At 47.3% G+C, this 20317-nt stretch overlaps 1 long non-coding RNA gene across 1 annotated transcript in view; it reads left to right on the forward strand.

Annotated features, from left to right (window-relative positions):
- The window catches only part of LOC148526712 (uncharacterized), an 85629-nt gene that overhangs the window by 43546 nt on the left and 21766 nt on the right, over nt 1–20317 (forward strand). The window contains exon 5 of the long non-coding RNA XR_015878231.1: nt 157–289. This is a non-coding gene — a long non-coding RNA (uncharacterized LOC148526712). The remainder of the gene's footprint in view (nt 1–156; nt 290–20317) is intronic.

Consider the following 20317-nt stretch of genomic DNA (forward strand, 5'->3'; position numbering starts at 1 on the left):
TGTGGGTGGTGACCCACAGCTATACGAGCGTCCAGGAGGACGCTCCATGAAAATGGAGCCCGGCCCTCATTCAGAGCGTGCGCTCTGCTCAGAGCGTACGGCTCTGAATGAGGGCCTTGGTGTTTAATGTTGGTCATGTTTTTGTCTGTTTTACAGTATCTTGCTTATGGCCAGGGTTGCCTGCCTCAGACCCACTGAGACACGGCGCGGTGCATGACGTAGCATTGCAGTCCAGACACGATGAAGCAGTAGTTAGTCACGGTGGAGGGGTATAGCACTGTTATTTAAGGTAAGACTTGTTTTTATATATTTTGTTCCTGATGAAAAATTAGCATTAAATTTGAAACGTTGAACAGTTACAGAGGACTGGGACCCTCTTATTGAGCGTATTTCTATACTGAGAGTGCCGCTCGTATTCATCTATATATATATATATTTATATATATATATATATATATATATATATATATATATATATAGTAGTCCAACATGCCGGCACTCCTCACATAAAGAAATAGTATTGTGCGCCCGGTGCCTTCCTTATTACCTCTCCTGATGTGGGAGGAATATTAATAGTCCAAACATAGGTGTCACTCGCGGCGTCTTAATAAAGCAAACTTCACAAGCTCGTTGCTTGTGTTGCACATTTAACGAGCTTGTGAAGTTTGCTTTATTAAGACGCCGCGAGTGACACCTATGTTTGGACTATATATATATATATATATATATATATATATAATATATACAGTGGTGATCTGCTGCTATTCTGTCAGTAGTGTCTCTATGTGTGATGCTAATGTTTACAGATGGTGCTGTGACAGTTGTAGTGCAGGTGTGCAGTAATGCTGAAAATTGTTGTGAATAATGCACAGTCATGTGATCTATGGTGTCCAATCATGTTAGTGAGTTTTATATATACAGTATATTATAAAGGCACAGTCGTGCCCTTATATTAAGGCTGAATCAAAAAAAAATGGAAATCTCCATAGAGAATTCCGAAGGGGGCACCCAGCACCCACCGCTCCAGGGTTGCCAGGGATAGACCCGGGCTATCAGCCTGGACATGGGGTGCCCTCGAGAGGGGGGCTCCTTTATTGGAGGGGTCCGCGGCTCCCCAGGGATTCCCAGCCTGGGCTGACTAGCAGTCAGGGGTGATGCTATGGCTTGGGGACGTGATAGGGCTCCCCTGGCTGTGGCATCACCCCCCTGCTAGAAAGGGTCCAGTGCTGGTTCTGGTAAATACAGGGGGACCCTACACATTTTTTCCCCTGTATTTCCAGAACCAGGACCGGCTCAGAACCCAGTGCTGGTGGTGCTGAATACGGTGGCCTGCATCTGTCTGCTGCTACCTCTCCTGGGTCCTGCATCCCACACCACCATCATCAGCACTGCTCCCACTAATGCCCGCTATTGTCCCACAGCTAACGCCCGCTAACCCCCCCTCTATCGTGTCCCGGACGCAGCTAATTGCTGTTTCCTTCCCCTGATCCCACTACCGCTACCGACCAAACTGGCCAGCCATCTTGATGCACCCAAGTGAAGCCACAGTGAGTACATGTGCTGGAGGCTCCTACTGAGGCTACAAAACAATTTATAATGACGGATTAGTGAGGTAATAGTTTAAAAACTGTAACTTTCTCAATTACGTAAACCCCCAAAAAACCTACCCTAGAACAATAGCTACCTAATAAAACAAACCCCAAGTCTAAATTCGCCCCCTACCCTGAGTTATGCCTTCAAACAAATCCCCCTATAGAGTATACCAAAAAAATGGTCCTCATTGAGAGTGTCAGAAAAATCTGACAGCTGGAACTTTAGATTACTCCCAAAACCTAATTTTTTATGTTTTTGCCCTGAAATGGCATGCAGCACCAAGCGACATGTTACGACCGGCTGTATGGTATCCCCTGCTGAAGGCTGCAAGCTGTGCAAGCTGAGGTTCTGCTGAAGAGGGAATCAGTGAGGTGGGGCCTGTATACAAGACCTCCTCTTCCACGAGTACCAGTCATTGGCGAGACCTGACCAAAGGTGCAGAATCTAACCAGCCGGGAGGTGTTCACCAGTGACCCCTCCAAGCGGGATATGGGTTTAGCTGCACCCAGCTGGCAGGTCGCGGTTCTTTGGTCAGGTGTCTGGTACTCACGGGAAAAGAGAATCTTGCTACAGTGGCCCTAGATGATATTTCTACCAGAAATATGCTATACCACTGTATAGCTTCCAATGTATACACCAGAGGATCTATGAGGCACAATGGCGCTGAGGATTGGCACTTGTAAAATACACTATTGAGAAGTTCCAGATGCACGGTGGTACAATGAGTAGGCAGGTGTTCTTCTCACAGACAATATGTCGGAGGACGCACTTTAGCACAATGAAGTGACAATTGCTCCGCACACAGGAGAGTTGTACAGGACGCACTTTTGCACAATGAAGTGGCAATAGCTCCGCACACAGGCAAGATGTTCAGGATGAACTTTAGCACAATGAGGTGGCAATAGCTCCATACACAGGTGAGATGTTCAGGACGCACTTTTTCACAACAAGGTGGCAATGGCTCTGCACACTGGCGAGATATTCAGGGTGCACTTTTGCACAACGAGGTGGCAATGGCTTCGCACAAAGGCAGGATGTACAGGACGCACTGGAGCGCAATGAGGTGACAATGGCTTCGCACACAGGCGGTACTAGTAAGCATAAGAATAACACAAGGATAGGACCTGGAACAAGATAGCATCAGTAGACACTGGAAACAACAACATTGCTCAGGCGACTCCCTTCCATCCAGAGGCAGACTTTATATCCTAAGGTTCTGTGTAGTGCTTCTCCAGTCAACATGGGACTTCGAAGAGGTAAGTATTTGGAAGTATGGGTGCAGGGTGTGCAGTGTGGGCTGCACACCCTGCACCCATTATAGATACAGTATGCCCCTGCGCAGGAGCAATAATATGCAAATGCCAGTATCAGCCCTGACTGTACAATCACTAAGATGCCCACTTTTAGTGTTTGTGCAAGCTGTAACACCGCCGGTGATTCTTTTTTATTCTTGCAATACCGTCTGGAATTGAAATTGGAGATAAATTATGACCACTCGAAAAGCCACGATAGGAGACACTTTTTTCGGAAAACGGCTTTACGATTCTAATTTAATACAGCCCTTAGTATGGGCGTGTTATTGGAGTGACACAGGCATGTTTCTAAAAGTGGTTGCGTACTGATGCTGAACTTCTCACATTGGAGACCAAACCCAGATGGATGATCTGCACCTAGCGTAGGGCTCGTAAAAGTTTTGATGGCGTCGTCTAAAGATGATCAAAGCATGACTGCAGGGTCTTTAGACACTGAGAGTGGGCGATTCTGTCCTTGCACATTCGGACGCACAGATGTGCACCATGAAAGCGCTTTGTAGCAGCACCAGGGCCGGCAACAGAAATCTTGGGGCCTCAAAATTTTGGGTCCCCCTATCCCTTCCCAGTAGGTACATACAGGCTGGCATTTGGCTCATCCCCCTGTATCTCTCCATCCTTATCCCCAACTGTGTCTCTCAGCCTTATCCTTGCACCAGCCTCAACCCTCATCTCTCCAGCCTCGTCCTCACCTGTTTCACTCCAGTACCATCCCTGTCTCCAGCCTTATCCCCTGTGCCTCTCCTTCTGAATGCCATCCACTCATATCCCCTGTATCTCTCAGCATAATTATCCCCATCCATGTCCCTCAGCTTCATCTGTGTCTCAGCCTCATTCCACACCCTGTCTCTCTTATTCATTTCCAAGCCTAAGCTTAATTTTTCCAAGCCGGTGTCACTCAGCTTTATTTTCCCCAGCCCGTGTGTCTCTCAGCTTCATTCCCCAGCCCATGTGTCTCTCAGCTTCATTTTCCCCAGCCCGTTTATCTCAGCTTTATTTTCCCAAGCCCGTGTCTCTCAGCTTGATTTCCCACAGCCTTCCCCAGCTCCTGTGTCTGTCACACACACTCCTCTTCCTCATACCATGTCTGTCACCCCTTCTCTTCCCCAGCCTGTGTCTATCACTCCCCTATTTCCCAGCCCCTGTTTCTGTCACACACCCACCTCTCTTCGATAGCCCCTGTGTCTGTCACAAACACCCCTCTTCCACAGCCCCTATGTCTGTCAGCCCCCTCTTCCCCAGCCCCTTTCACACACCCCCTCTCCATCAGCCCCTGTGTCTGTCACACACACACCCTTTTCCCTAGACTCTGTCACAAACCCCCCTGTTCCCCAGACCCTGTCACACAAACCCCTTTCCCCCAGCCCCTGTGTATGTTACACACCAGCCTCTTCCCAAGCCCATGTGTATGTCACACCAGCCTCTTCCCAAGCCCCTGTGTCTGTCACCCCCCCTCTTCCCTAGCCCTTATGTCTGTCACACCCCTCTTCCACAGCCCCTGTGTCTGTCACCCCCCCTCTTCCCTAGCCCTTATGTCTGTCACACCCCTCTTCCACAGCCCCTGTGTCTGTCAACCCCCCTTCTTCATCTGCAGCTCCTCACCACATGCCCCATGACTATAGCCAAGCCCAGACCCGGTCAACACTAACTTGCTGTGCTGCCTGTGTTCCTCTTCCTTCCTGGCTGCTGGCAGCCCCAGCCGGTAGCTCCTCTCTGATTCAGCGGCGCAACGTCATGATGTCATGCACTCTGCGCTGGCTGCCATCCTCCCTGTCTCTGCCTGTGCTGGGTGGATGTAGCCACAACCATGCCGGGTGCACTGCTTACTGTTGCCTCTGCCACCTGTAAGTAGCTTACATAGCAGGTGACAAAGGCAAGGAAGACACATGAACTGGGCTTCTGAAATTCCTGAGGGGTTGGGGCCCCATGGAATCTCAGGGCCCAGTACAAGTGTCCCCTTTGTACCCCCCAGTCGCCGGTCCTAAGCAGCATTTAGCATTAAGTCGCAGATGTACATGCAGCAAAAGAGGCAACTAAGGCTATGACTCAGAATCAGGACCTATGATGGAGTATACTGCCTCCCTCCCACAGACCCCACCTCCTCACCAGACCCATCCCCATTAGGGCTGCTTCCAGAAATTTCCTGGGCTTGTTTTCCAACTCAATCTGCCCTTGTCGGCAGCCGCTGTCACATGACTCCCCACCAGGCTCTTACTGTGTGTTCTACAGGGCTATGGAGCCCTGTAGGTCCACAATTAACAACAAGGCAATCTGTGATACGGCCGTCCTGCAGCGCATATATGGCCGTATCACACTGGGGATGGGAATTCCTGGACTCCTGGAGCCAGTTTGTTTGAGGATTCCATCAAGGGGCATAATGGGCTGGGTGGCCTGTGCCCCCTACACCGGACTACAATGCGTCCTATTGGGCCGTGCTATTGTTTTGCAGTATTTACTATATGAAAATGAAATAGCTGCAGCCACCATTGTTTAACATATTAACAGGACCAGGCCAAGGCTCCGTAGCCTGGAGAAGGCAGAGACTATTGTGTCAAAGTGGCAGGGGCTCCGAGTGACTGACATTGATTGTACTAACCTCTCTCTCTGACTAGAGATCAGGCAGCAGGACACAGGGGTGGGGTGACACAGGAGGGTGACTGCCCGCACCTGACACCACTGGAGACTGCAACCAGCAGTACATTTTCAAGCCAGGGAAGTGGTGTGGGGAGCTGGCTCACGCTGCCCCCACACAGCCACCTGCACTGCCAGTATATCCCAATTAACAGAACTGCAGGTACTAACTGCCCCAGCCCCAGTAAACTCCCCTGTCACCCTATGTGTTCCTTCTCATTTTACCAAGCTGTCATCTGTGTCCCCACTACACTACCCCCACCCAATCCCCACTACTACTTCCACCACCCTGCTACTTCTACTCCCACCCAGTCCCTACTACTACTTCCACTATTCCCACTGGTCATGTGTGTTCCCATTTCCACCCAGTCTCTACCACTGCTACTTCCTCCACCCCAACTATAATTGATGTCTCTGCTACTACTGCCCCCAGCATCATCTGTGTCTTTACTACTAATACAAACCCCCAGCTGTCATATGTATATTTTCTTCTACTACCTACAGTACATCCACATGACATGTTCCTACTGCTACTCCAACCAACCTATTATTTGTCCCTCCTCCAATCCTTCCCACTTGTCATGTGTCCCTACGACTACACCCACCCATCTGTCATATGTTCCCACTGCTATTATTATTACCACATCTCTAGACGACAATAATAAATAAAATATTCAGGGCCTAATTCAGTGGTGGATGCTGCTGCGCCCGCTCGTGTGTCTGTTGCTGGAGTCGCAGGAGCAGGGGCGTATTTAGATAGGAGTGGGCTCGTGTTCACTCTCCATCAGGGGCCCTCTCCTCTCTCTCCGGTGGCCGCGGCATACTGACACATTCAGTAGACTCCGGGCACTAGTCGGTGCCCGGAGTCTAATGTGCATGCACAGTACACCAGGAAAGTGGCGCAGCATTCTCCCAGCGATTTCCCTACTGCGGATGCGTAGAACGCCGAAAAAGTGGCCGCTGTGGCCACTTTCCAGGCGTTCTGTGTAGCGCCTCTCCAGTCAACATGGGACTTCGGAGAGGTAAGTATTTGGAAGTATGGGTGCAGGGTGTGGAGTGTGGGCTGCACACCCTGCACCCATTATAGATACAGTATGCCCCTGCGCAGTAGCAATAATCTGCAAATGCCAGTATCAGCACTGACTGTGCAATCACTAAGACGCCCACTTTTAGTGTTTGTGCAAGCTGTAACATCGCCGGTGAGTCTTTTTTATTCCCGCAATACTATAATTGGCAATAAAAAGAACTGTCCTTATTGATGGAGAAAGCCCATGTGATTTATATGTTAAACCACCTTTGTACGGGCTGCTGTTAATGGGTCAGTGCTGTGGGATTGCCCCCGGTCTTAAATTTGCCAGCCAGCCCTGCTGTCAGAAGACACCAAGCGCTTAGTGTCTTTTGGTAGACTCTCTAAGGCAGGGGCGCTTTAAGAGAGGAGAAGGCCGGTGGGCAGCCTCCGTTTGGGTCCCCTCCTCTCTGGGAGTGTAGTAGTTACTGGCCAGAATCTACTACGTGCATGCACAGGTCTCCTGGAAAATGGCGCCTGCACCTTATTCCCGGGGACATCTTTTCCTGCACATGTGCGACTCACCGGGAAAATGGCCGTTGCCATTTAGCCTGTGATTTTTGCTGCTCTGTAGCGCAGGCCTGGTGCTGCAGAGCAGCACTCTAGAGACTACAGACAGGTAAGTATAACTAATATATATGCTCACCTGTGATCACAGGTGAACAAGCTTCCCCGGCGAAACACGCGTCCTGCTGCTTCTGTTGCCTCTCTCCTCGCATTGACACACGGAGAGTTTTCTCTCCCTGCATTGACACACGGAGAGCTGCTACTCTGGAGCTAAGGAGATCTTCTCTCACACTGATCCTCAGGTATTCTCTTCCATTACAGGCAGCCCTCACACAGCGAATCTGACTTCTGCAATGCCCCACAGTGGTACCAGCAGTCACCTAACACCTGGCATGTGAGTGATTGCCTGTATCTTCCTTTGGTTTCTATCAGCACAGCAACCGACCCCTCTCTCATCTAGTTTCCTCTCGTGGAAGAGACTGGAAAGCAGAAGGTGCCAGGGCATCTGTGTGCTGTACTTTTACACCACTTATACAACAAACCTGTACATACCCTATAAATATGAATGATATACTTTTCTGACATATATATCACATCTGGTTTATTTATGCCATAACCTCTGCTCTGTATTTATATAGGTATCTATTATTATAGTACATCTTAAGTTTGTAGACTCTGTCTGATTTTTATTTATCCTGATTATAATTTTGAGAGACCCCTGTCCAAGTTTGCAATATACTGTATAATGTAATTACTGATCTCTGTTTAGAGTACTAATGATTGTAATGTGATAAAAAATTGGATATATCCTTGCACAAGTTTCACAAATCAGATTAGAGGTTTCTCAAAGATAGGGTATGAATATATAACCCATTTGCCCTTTATTTTAGAGATAACAATAAAAGGTATGTTTTAACATATACAATAATTTTCTTATACATATTTCTGATATATTAACCATATATACCTAAGAGTGCTCCCCAAAAAATAGGAATTTCTTTTTGTTTTTTTTGCAATCTGCTAAAAAAATCTTTTGAGAAAATAACTTATCCCAGCAAATTTGGGGTACTTGAAAATGGGGGCCAGCGTAATTAAAAGTTGCTTAAGTTAAGCTTAAAAAATCATGAAAAATCCACCTCCCGCAAGCCACTGCAATGAAAAAAAAACACCTGGGGCATACTAGAGGACCCCCTCCAGAGTCTAGTTCGCTAGTTTTTAACTTTGTCCCCCAACATTTTTTTTTTTCGCCCCCAAATTGAAAGTGATTTTTTTGGGGTGTACTTAAGTGTTTTTTAAAAACTTTTTGACAGTTTACCTTTGGGGGTCTGTCTGAAGGCTGCACGGGGGTTCCCGCAAAGTTGCACTCCACTTTTTTCCGCCTGCTATTCATAGGCGATTACATTGCATTGACTTTCTGCCTAGGCGGAAAGTCTTTCAAATTGAATACGGCGATACTTTTCTGCCTGGTGAAATGTCATCGGCGAAAAGTTTCCGCCAAAAACACGTGAAAACGGCTTTTCACCTCAAATTGAATACGGGCCTATATCTGCCATTGTGCTGGTCGCTTAGAAAGTGGTAATATTCTTAAAAGCAAAACTTCAACCTGCCCCCACATGCTGGCTATGTCAAGGGGCGCCGAGAGGGAGGGGGGTGTGGTATTAATTGCCCTGGCTTTCTGGAGGGGCCCGGATCCAATGCCACCCCCCTTCCTCTCTCTCTGCGCCCCTTACAGCAGTCGCTGCAGTGGGAGACTGCTCACTGCTGTTGGGCAGCAGCAGTCTCCTCTGCCTGTGGGGGGAGCCATCACACTGATCACGCCTCCCCTGGCTTTGCATTGTGGATGAGGGGCTCACAGTCCTATGGGGCGTGCCCCTTCCCAGGACACGGGCAAGCTGTCTATGCCTCTGGCTTTGTCCCCTCCTCTGGAGCTCTTCATTGCTAGGAGAAAGGAGGGAGGGGGCATAGTAGCGTGCACTTGTTCAGGGCACCATAGTTTCTTGCTACACCGCTATCTTTGTTTATGAGCAACACAGATATTATGTTACTATTTTATGGGGAAACGTGTGATACATAACTTGGAAATAGAATAACAGGAGTAAGAGTAAACAGATTATGGAGGATAGGGATAGGCTCTAGCCTTTGAGGAGGATTTAAATATTTTGAATTCAGGGTATCAAATTCCCTATATGGGTTTCTGTGCTGGAGTAGTCTTGTATCTATGCATGGCATGAGGTTATAAGAAAGGATAACATTAGAACTTACAGTAAGTCACTAAAGATGCACACAGTGCAACTGGGAGAATATTTATGGGTAAGGTGAGAAATAATGGGACAGTGGAGGGATTGGAAGCTTATGAATAGGCAATGTTCAGTAGATACTGGCAGAAAGGAATTGAAGTATATGGGGGTGAACCTTGCAGGAGCAATCATTATAGGTGGTTCCAGAGGTGATGGCCCACAACAGCATGTCCCCTGACATCCCTGTATCAAACACATTGTAACTATAGCTTCCTGCATTGACCATTTGAAGTTCCATAAATTTGGCAGAATACAGTACTTGGTTGGAAGCAGCTTCTATATATCCATTTCTCCGATGTCCACCTACTGTCGTTTCTCAGGGAAACCATAGGCGTTAGCGAGAAGTATATTTGGCGCAAGTCCAATTGGCCACACACTGAATTCATGTCTGGGGCCTTTGTTCATGTCTGGGGCCTGTTGGTGCGTAGGTAGATGGACAAACACACAGGCCTGTAACTGTCATCTGGAGTCATCCTCCAGCAATATTGGGGGTCAATACGGCCAACTACTGTTTTCAAATTCATTTAAATTGGATTATCAGTGGCAAAAGCAGGATTTCTAGAAAGGGGTTTCCAAATGCTTGTGTGTGGCCAGTCCATAAGTAGGGTAGAATTAGCACTTAACCAGCTTTAATATGCGTCATACAAAGTATATTGTGTGTCATAATTCCAGCATATACAGGTCCAGCAATCACAGTAAGCCATTAGATGTGGCAGTAGGGCCATCCTGTCTGAGCTGAATGTTTTTATTTTAGATGTGAGCACCATTCCAGAGTATTAGAGTAAGTCTGGGAGTCTGGGAGCAGCAGAAGAACCTAACACAGCCCTGGACATATATGTACATATTGGGCTCTATAGCAGCACATCCCTAACAGTGAATGTTTTTCAGATCTCCTAGTTGGTGTACGGGTTAAAGCCCCCATACATCAGAGATTGATTGCAGCAATCATGCAATTTGCAATCGATTGTGTATAAAAATCTTTCCCTTTTTCAATCGATAGTGGCAATTCTGCAATCTGCAATCGATTGAAAAAGGGAAAGATTTTTATACACAATCAATTGCAAATTGCACGATTGCTGTAATCAATCTCTGATGTATGGGGGCCTTCATTTATTACTAGCTGATACATGTTAAAAGAACCACAGGTGGTGCTAATTACTTCATTTGTGATACTGAGAAGAACATGCAGCACTAGTAAAATTATATTATATTACTATTTCTGTTGTCATGGTGTGGGCTGGGAAGGGGGGTTTCCAGGCAGACGGAAAATCCCCCTGCTATTGCCTATGATTATGACATTGCTTTCATTTTCAGGCTGCACATACACAATATTATGTCAATTGGCCATTATTTGGTTGCAATATTTCAGAATCTGTGGCCACCATTACCATAATAAATAGGAGGTAATTTATTAATCTGTACTTATAGATCTGTACCAGTGGCAAACGCTGAATTTCTATAGGGGGGTTTCCAAATGCTTGATATTAGAGTAAGTGTGGCCAGTCCATGAAGAGGGCATAATTAGCAATTAACCAGCTTTAATATGCATCATACAAAGTGTATTGCGTGTCATAATTCCAGCATATACAGGACCAGCAAACACAATAATACCCCTTTTACACCGGAGCTAAAACCCGGGTTATTGAAGGGTTAACCCGGGCAGCTCCCTGGTGTAAAAGGGGAGAGGATAGGATTGCCAGGTCGAGTGACCCGGCAATCCAACCCAGGTAAATAGCAGGGTTTAACACGTAGCCCGTGAAACCCTGCTGTGAGAACAGCGCACTCCGGGTCATGATGACCTGGAGTGCGCTGCTAGCCAGCCAATTGGTCCGGCTTCAGTGGCGCTTGGAGATTACATCATCTCCAAGCGACCACTTACACGCCGGAAAAGCCGGGTCTATGCAGACTCTACTCCGGTGTGAGCGGCGCCGACTCGGGAATATCCCGAGTCGGCGTCGGCAAAATTCCGGGTCTGATCGGGATAGGGACCCTGTTCCAACTCCGGGTCAGACCCGGAATTTTGGTGGAAAAGGGGTATAAGCCAGTAGGGCCATCCTGCCTGAGCTGAATGTTTTTATTTCAGATGTGGCACCATTCCAGAGCATGGGAGCAAGTCCGGGAGACTAGGGAAGCAGCAGAATAACCTAGTACAGCCCTGGACATTTATATACATATTGGTCTGGTTATGTATATATATATGTATTATTTATTATTCAGTAATTAACCCTGTTGATAGTCTAAAGCAGTGCACCCCTAACAATGCATGTTTTCCAGATCTCCAAGTTGGTGCACAGGTGTATTTATTACTGCCTGACACGTGTATAAAGATCCACAGGTGGTGCTAATTATTTAATGTGTGTCTGAGAAGAACATGCAGCACTAGAAAAATTATATTATATTACTATTTCAATTGTGGTCATGGTGTGGGATGGGGAGGGGGTTTCCAGGCAACCGGAATCCCCCCTGTGTTTGCCTATGTGTACAACTCTGAATCACCTGTAATTGCTTTAAGATGAGTATGCATACCCTGATGCTAACAATCGCAAAGCGTGCAACTCAGAAGCCCTGCATTTGTGGTTGAAAATTATTTCTCTACAACATGAAATTGTAGGGTGTTGTGTTCACCGAGGGATCCGATTGAGCATTGTGGTTGATTTGCACCTTGCAATAATAAAGACATTTGGGGTATACATTTCACCACCCCAAAATAAATAAATTAAATACTCATTCTTGCCTCATATGTCCTGGTATGAGCATATGGTAATTACAGACATGAGATCAAAATACACCACAGTTTAAAGCACATCTATGAAATATTGCCACACAGCTGTGGCAGAAATGAAAGGTAGAGCAAGATGGAATGGTCCTTGGGCCCCCCACCCAGTGGGGTACGGCCAGCAGAGTCACAGTACTTGTTTACACAGTCGGCTACGGCCCAAGGAGTCACAGTGCACAATCTTATTCACATTACACCGCATATAGGTACTGATTCAGAGCCGATCGCTCCCAGCGTAAGCAAATCCAGCGCACACCCAGAAAGGCAGGCGATCGCTCGGCGAGGCATTAGCACGCCCACTATGTCTTGGCGAGCGATCACTTTATGTAAGTAGACCCCCACCAGCCATTCATAAGACACCCACTTGCGCACGTCATCTCCAGGAAGTGCATGAAAACATTGGTACATCGAGCACCATCGGATGTGCTCGCAGCGCTTGAGGTTGACTATACCTGCCCACAAGCACTGCAATCCCTTCAGTGTGAAATACAACCAGGTGACGTGTACTATGACGCTGCCTGTTAATTATGCACGCCTATGAAATGGTGTTGAAACACTCCCACTCCCCCGTTTCTAGTGGCCTGCCCTTGTTACCACCCACAAACGGCCTCTCCTGTCACTCATTCAACTGGGCTGTCTATGCTGAGCGAGCGAGTGCTTCCCGGTCTGTCGCAGAAGTTCGTGCATGCGCAATGTGATGCATACGTATGCGCAGAACGCAAAAATCGGCCAGCAACGAGCTATTGCATCCTAGCGAGCAGGTCTGAATCAGGTCTATAGTGCCCCTGATTCACATTACACCATAAAGTAGTATCTCTTATTTATGTTACGACATATAGTAGTGCCACTTTTACACAATGTCCACATTAGTGACCCTTATACACAAAGCCCACAGTAGTAATGCCCCTTATACAATGCCCACAGTAGTAGTGCCACTTATACAATGCCCACAGCAATAGTGTCCCTTACACAATGCCCCCAGCAGTGGTGTCCCTTACACAATGCCCTCAGTAGTAGTGCCCTCAGTAGTATGCCCCCATTACTAGTTCCCCTAGTAGTATGCCCCCAGTAGTAGTGTCCCTAGTAGTATGCCCCCAGTAGTAGTGCCCCTAGTAGTATGCCCCCAGTAGTAGTGTCCCTAGTAGTATGCCCCCAGTAGTAGTGTCCCTAGTAGTATGCCCCCAGTAGTATTGTCCTTAGTAGTATGACCCCAGTAGTAGTGCCCCTAGTAAGTATGTCCCCAGTAGTATGCCCCCAGCAGAAGTTCCCCTAGTAGTAGTGCCCCCATTTGTAGTGCCCCTAGTAGTATGCCCCCTCTAGTAGTGCACCTACTAGTAGTATGTCCCCAGTAGTAGTAGCCCCTAGTATTCCCCCATTACAAGTGCCCCTAGTAGTATGCCCCCATTACAAGTGCCCCCATTAGTTGTGCCCCTAGTAGTATGCCCCCATTACAAGTGCCCCTAGTAGTTGTGCCCCTAGTAGTATGCCCCTATTATAAGTGCCTCCATTAGTTGTGCCCCTAGTAGTATACCCCCAGTACATGTGCCACTAGTAGTATGCCCACATTACAAGTGCCCCATTAGTTGTGCATCTAGTAGTATGCCCCATTACAAGTGCCCCTAGTAGTATGCCCCATTACAAGTGCCCCTAGTAGTTGTGCCCCTAGTAGTATGCCCCCATTACAAGTGCCCCTAATAGATGTGCCCCTAGTAGTATGCCCCCATTACAAGTGCCCCCAGTGGCGCCGCTTAACACACAAAAAAAAAACTTACCTGAATCCCGGCTCCTGCTGAGACCGCAGCCGTCCGTTCCTCTCTGCACTATGGGAGAAACGTCATGACATCTCTCCCATCACCCGTAGCGGGGGGAGCCGGAAGGCGGAGCTCATGAATGAGCTTCAGCCGGCTCCCTCCGGGGATGCAGCAGCCAATGAGAGTCTGTCTGACTGTCATTGGCTGCTATAACAAATAAACAACCGCCGCTGCGGCTGTGTGTTTGTTTCTGTGTAGGGCAGACCGCTATCACTGCGTTCTGCCCTAGTGGGGCCCTGACGTCGGATTATCTCGCGAGAATCCGACGTCAGGAGGCCGCCGTTCGGCCTCGAAATGGGATCCGAATCAGGCAGGGAACACCCGAACAGTGTTCGGGTGGACTCGGATCCCCGATGTTCGGAGCGGTTTGGATTCCACAGACTCCGAACCGCTCATCTCTAATTATATCCATTTTCACTGGCATATCAATTTTTTATTCTGACAGATGGACATTTTGCAGCATTTTTACTGCCTGTCAGTAATTTTAGTTAGAGTGAGTCATCATGTCAGTAAAACACAATGCTGAATGCACCAGGAGAAGCTAGGCACAGCCTAAACTCCAAACACTGCTCATACACTTGGTTTTCAGAGGTGCAGCAAAAAAAGCAAAACAGTTGCTTTAGTACATCCATTTATACACGCAAATGCAAAAGGTATCGTTGGGATGTCTGCCAAAGAGGGCTGTTATTTGATACAAGCAAAGGACAAAAATACTATAATTACAGACATGCCAACATTTTTTACATAAAATAAGGACAAATAATCCCACCCCTGATGTGTCCTATCCAATCAAAGAAGAATGTCCAAATTCCTGCAAAGCCACTCCAACTTTATCTAAGGTTACGCCCCAAAATTAAGGGCTTTGGGAGATAAGTAGATTCAGAATGACTGTGTGTTGTTTGGCTATTTGCTACTTATTTGTTTTACTTTTATATTTTAAATAATTTTTGACACATACAGTATGGGGAGATCATAACAATAGATATTAAATGGTAAGAGGAAAGTACATCTGTAAGTATTGCAACTGTGGATAGGTTTGGCAGTATTCTTAATCTAGTACAGTGGTGAATTTAGAATACAATATTCTAAAGCAGAGGTTGTCAAACTCGTTCTTCAGGTCCTCACACAGGTCACATTTTCCAGGTCACCCAGCAGGTGCACAGGTACATTCATTTTACTGACACATTTTAAAAGATCCCCATATTTCACTTGTGATTCTGTGAGGAGACCTGGAAAACATGCACTGTTTGGGGTCCTGAGGACTGAGGGCCTGATTCAGATCCGGACGCTATTTGCGCTCGCTCGTTCAGAAAAAGAGGCCGGCTATTTAAATTGAGCACTCGCTCTTTGCGGTCTGTTGACGCCTCTATGTCTGAGCGAGCGAACGAAACATGCGCTCGCTATTTTGTAAAGACGCCCCCTGGCCGCTCGCATCCTACGTCATCTCCGCTATTTATTTGATTAATCGAGTACATCAAAAGGCATCTGAACTGCTCGCAGTGCTTGTGGTAGGATTTTCCTACCGCAATCATGCGAACAGTTCAGGCTAAGAAACAACCAAGTGACGTGGTCGATGACGCTGCTTTGTTAATTATGCACACCCTTAAAACGCTCCTTTTTGACCTTTTGGCACGCCTGCGTTCGGATCACCACTCCCCGTTTTCAAGCACCTTCCCCTGTTACCACCCACAAACGCGTCATCTTGTCACCCAAATTAGCAGGCACTCACTATTTTGCGAGCGCTCGATTTCCGACCGCAATGACTGGTTGGCGCATGCGCATTACGACCCAAACGCATGCGCAGATGTGCGAACATCGCTCGGAGCGAACGAGCGGCCGCTTACGAGCGGCTCTGAATCAGGCCCTGAGTTTGAGTACCTGTGGTCTAGTAGAATAACATTGAGCTCTACAGAGCAGCTAGGGTATAGCTCACCTTGGTTTTTATTGGTAAAGCAAGTGACAATGAATCTGAATGAGCTACCAGACGCAAAACGTAATTGTGTAAGTTAACCTGCACTTCCTATCTTGTTACGTCCTGGATGAATTTAAACATCGTCCTCCAAAGAAAACATTTAAATAGTTACATGAACGAAAACATTGGACAAGATATGTTAAAGGTTAATTTATATTTAGGGCATTTGTTTTAGTGTTTGACATTTTCTAATAATTAGAATTGAAATCTTACAGATGGAAACCTCTATCACACATCACAATTTATTAGACAGTTGGAACGCATTTCGAAATATGATCACATAAGAAATGTGGAGAGAACAACCGTTTGATATGCTTTATAAGACTTACATAGCTTTGTCTTTTTAGTGTGTTATGTAAACAAACAAAAAAAGTTTGCTGCAACCTACAGTGCATTGATGCCAACCAATTATGACATTTATTGATTTAAATACAGAAGTATTTTGTCAGTGAGGGTGAAGAAAAAAGAAACAAGTCGGTCATTCTGAAGTTTAGTTGTGTTGATTCAGAGGAAGAAAAAATAAAATACCCCTCAATAATACCCCTTTTACACCGGAGCTGAAACCCGGGTTTTTGAAGGGTTAACCCGGGCAGCTCCCTGGTGTAAAAGGGGAGAGGGTTGGATCGCCGGGTCGAGTGACCCGGCAATCCAACCCAGGTAACTAGCAGGGTTTAACACGGGCGTAGCCCGTGAAACCCTGCTGTGAGAACAGCGCACTGCGATTGGTCCGGCTTCAGTGGCACTTGGAGATGACGTCATCTCCAAGCGACCACTTTCACTCCGGAAAAGCCGGGTCTATGCAGACCCGACTCCGGTGTGAGTGGCGCTGACTCTCGAATGTCCCGAGTCGGCGCCGGCAAAATTCCAGGTCTGATCCGGATAGGAACTTTGTTCCAACTCCGGGTCAGACCCGGAATTTAGGTGGAAAAGGGGTATTAGACTGCTGCTAATGCAATCTCACAAGGGAAAAAAATCTTTCCTAACAGCATACATGACCATCAAATTAATTCCCCAATTCCGTAAATTAACCACTAATGCTGTATACATTATACAATTTTCTGTCAGATATCTGTCCAGTCTAGCTGGTTGGAATGAAAATCTGGTAATATATGGGAGCAAATGACAGTCAACCATATGATCATAAACAGGGCCGGCTCTAAGGGTGTTCGACCTGTGCGGTCGAACAGGGGTGCCACACCACAGATGGCGCACCCCTCTACAACATCCCTATTTCAGCGGGATAGTGCTGTCCCACTGCTCCACCCGTGGGCTGAAGTGGCCCGCGGGTGGTCAAATCGGGAGGTTGGGGACCCCTACCACCGCAACTGTGCAGCAGTGCCGGACCCCGGAGTCTAAATGGATGCTGCGTGCATGTGCACGGCATACCTCCAAATAACGCCACTTAGGAGGAGTGGCCTATGGTAATTAGGCCACACCCCCATTTTCGGTCGCTCACGATCTAGGGGCGCCCTACAGAGAGCCGGCACAGGGTGCTCTGACCCATGGAGCCGGACCTGATCTCAAACACTGGAAAATGGACAAAAATGTTTGTTCAAATTGGTTAAATTCGTTTGATTTAACTAATTTGTCTGAGAACGACCATTTTTATCTGTTTTCCAGGGTTTGTCAGCAAATGATAGATTGCTGTTTGCTCCCATAAACTACCAGACTTTCATTCCAACCAGCCAGATTGGACAGATATCTGCAGATAACTGTATAGTGTATGCCTAGCATTAGAATTGCTGATACCATTTCTTGTCAGAAAGGCATCCACTTCATTTTTAAATCCATTTAGCGAGATTGTCATCACCACCTCCCTTGGCAGATAATTCCGCAGCCCGACTACCCTTGCAGTCATTCAAAATAACATACATATAAAACATGAACAATAGAAATACACTGTAAACTGGCAAAAAAAAAAAAACAGTGGGAAAAGTGTACGTAAGTAGGTAATTTACCATCCAAAATCCATTATAAGTGACCAAATCAACCTTTCAGTTCTAATTATTCCATAGTGGGACAAAATATCTAGATTATTTTGCTTTGAAATAAAACTATATATAATAATTATATATATATATATATATATATATATATATATATATATAAAAAAATACAGCGCTATTTTTTCCTAGGAGCCTTGTCAACTGGGCCACGACCTGGGTTGACACTGCAATAACACAGGTTTTTGTGCCGTGGAAAAGGGCTATCAGCAGGGGCGTTTCTAGAGAGGAGGGGGCCCGTGTGCAGTCTCCGACACAGACCCCCTCCTCTCCGTCTGGCAGCCGGCTGCGCACTGAGCAATGCGCGCCAGTGCCGCACTTATAGAGTCTGGGCACTAGAGTGTGCCCTGAGTCTATAGCGCATGAACAGGTCACCGGGAAAATGGCCACCGCTGCCATTTTCCCTGTACTACGTGGGACTCCGGAGAGGTAAGTTTTATAGGTGCAGGGTGTGCGGTGCGGGCCCCTCCAGGGGCTCGTGTGCCCCACACACCCTGCACCTATTATAAATACGCCCCTGGCTATCAGCCAAAATTGTATAACTACATATACAGAGAGAGAGATAATACAGAGACAGATACAAATAAAATGATGAGTGAAGCAGATATGTGACATGTGCTTACTTTATTAGTGGTACCTGGTTACTCAGTCCAAAAACAAGCTACCTTTAAAAAAAAATAAGCCCAAAATCAAGCAGCCTTCAAAAAACTACAAGCAACTTGAACAAAAAAACAAGTCCAATTCTGCTTATTATAAGTGGACTTGGCAACTATGACTATGGGGCCTATTCATCATTTCTAGAAAAAATCGAAAGAGGTAATTAGGTTTAGAACTCGCATGGAGTTTTACCTAATTACTAGAGGAATTCATCATTCCTCCTCTCCATTTTTGCGATGACAGCTTTTCAGAGAATAGATAGTTTTCCCTATCTGCTCTAACTTACCGCAGCTGTAATCAGTGCTGCACATGCACCACTACATTCACAAAAGCGGCGCATGCGTAGCACTGATTACAGCTGCGGTCATTCTGTGTCCGTCCGCCCCCCCCTCCGCTCCCCTCCCCCACCTATCTGGGCGCCTGTCACAGGTTGCAGCTACGACCCCGACCACCCGTCCGGCCACTGTCTGCAGCGGACTGTACGGCCAGGCAGAGGGGACTGGCTGAAGATTTTATTTTCTAAACTTTACTTTTTTTTTTACTTTACTGTGTTCTGCCGGGAAAACACACTGGGCCTGATTCAGTGCCGAACGCTCTGACCAGAGCGCTCGCTCTGAAACAGGGCCCTCCTCCATTAAAATGGAGCGTCCTCCTGGACGCTCGTATAGCTGTGGGTCACCACCCACAGCATATACGAGCGTCCAAAAAGATGGTCGCGATGGTCTTGACCATCACGACCATCGGACTTGCGATGGAGACCCTGCGGTAGGGTCTCCCTGCCACAAGCCCTGGAGTGATTTTGGCTCTATCAGAGCCAAAATCACTCCCACTGACATCACTAGTGATGTCAGTGGGGCCGGCTTCAGACGGTAGGCGTTCCCATGGGAACGCCTCCGTCTGGCAGGCACGCCCACCAAAGGGGGCGTGCTGTCAATCAACATCGACAGCACGCCCCCTTTGGTGCGAGACCCGGAGTGACAGCTTGGCTGTCGCAGTCCGGGTCTCGCGCATGCGCACGACGGAGCTCCCTCCGTCGTGCGCATGCGCAGTGGGGAACATCGACCCACTTGCAAGCGTACTGCCGCTTGCGAGTGGGTCTGAATGACCCCCACAGTCTGTGCCAGAGCAGCAGCCGGAGCCAGAGGAGGGATCAGAGAGCATTGGAGGGAGCCGAGGAGGACATGCTCAAACTGACAGCAGTTAAGTATATCCCTGCTGTACGCCATCTCAGTGTGGCGTATAGTAACACCACCAAATTCCGAAAATACATAATTTTCGGAATTTGATGAATAGCCTAATTTCTACATCCCCATACTAATGTGGGGAGTATGGAAATTAGCGCAGATGGACTTAACCAGGAGATATCAGTGATATCCCCTGTGTTAAATGTGTTAATGAAAACTAAAAAAAATGGTAATTAAGGAAAATGTCCTTAAAACCATTATTTTAGTGTTAATGAATAGGCCCCTATGTCCCAGCACAACTCATAATAGTCACGCTGGCTCAACTGACTCTGAACTAGCCAATTGTCGCGTAACACACATCAGACCTGCTGTGCACACACTGGACGACCGGGGGGAGATGCTCCCCGTGGCCAGCCATTTGCTGGGCGCCCGCTGAGATTTTGTTACCAGCAGGTGCCCGGCTCCCTACCTGCACCACACCGCCAGCCGGAGGCTGGAGCTCACTCACTA

This window comes from Taudactylus pleione, unplaced genomic scaffold, assembly GCF_031769625.1.
Source record: "Taudactylus pleione unplaced genomic scaffold, aTauple2 ptg000095l, whole genome shotgun sequence".
In the NCBI taxonomy this organism is placed as follows: Eukaryota; Metazoa; Chordata; class Amphibia; order Anura; family Myobatrachidae; genus Taudactylus; species Taudactylus pleione.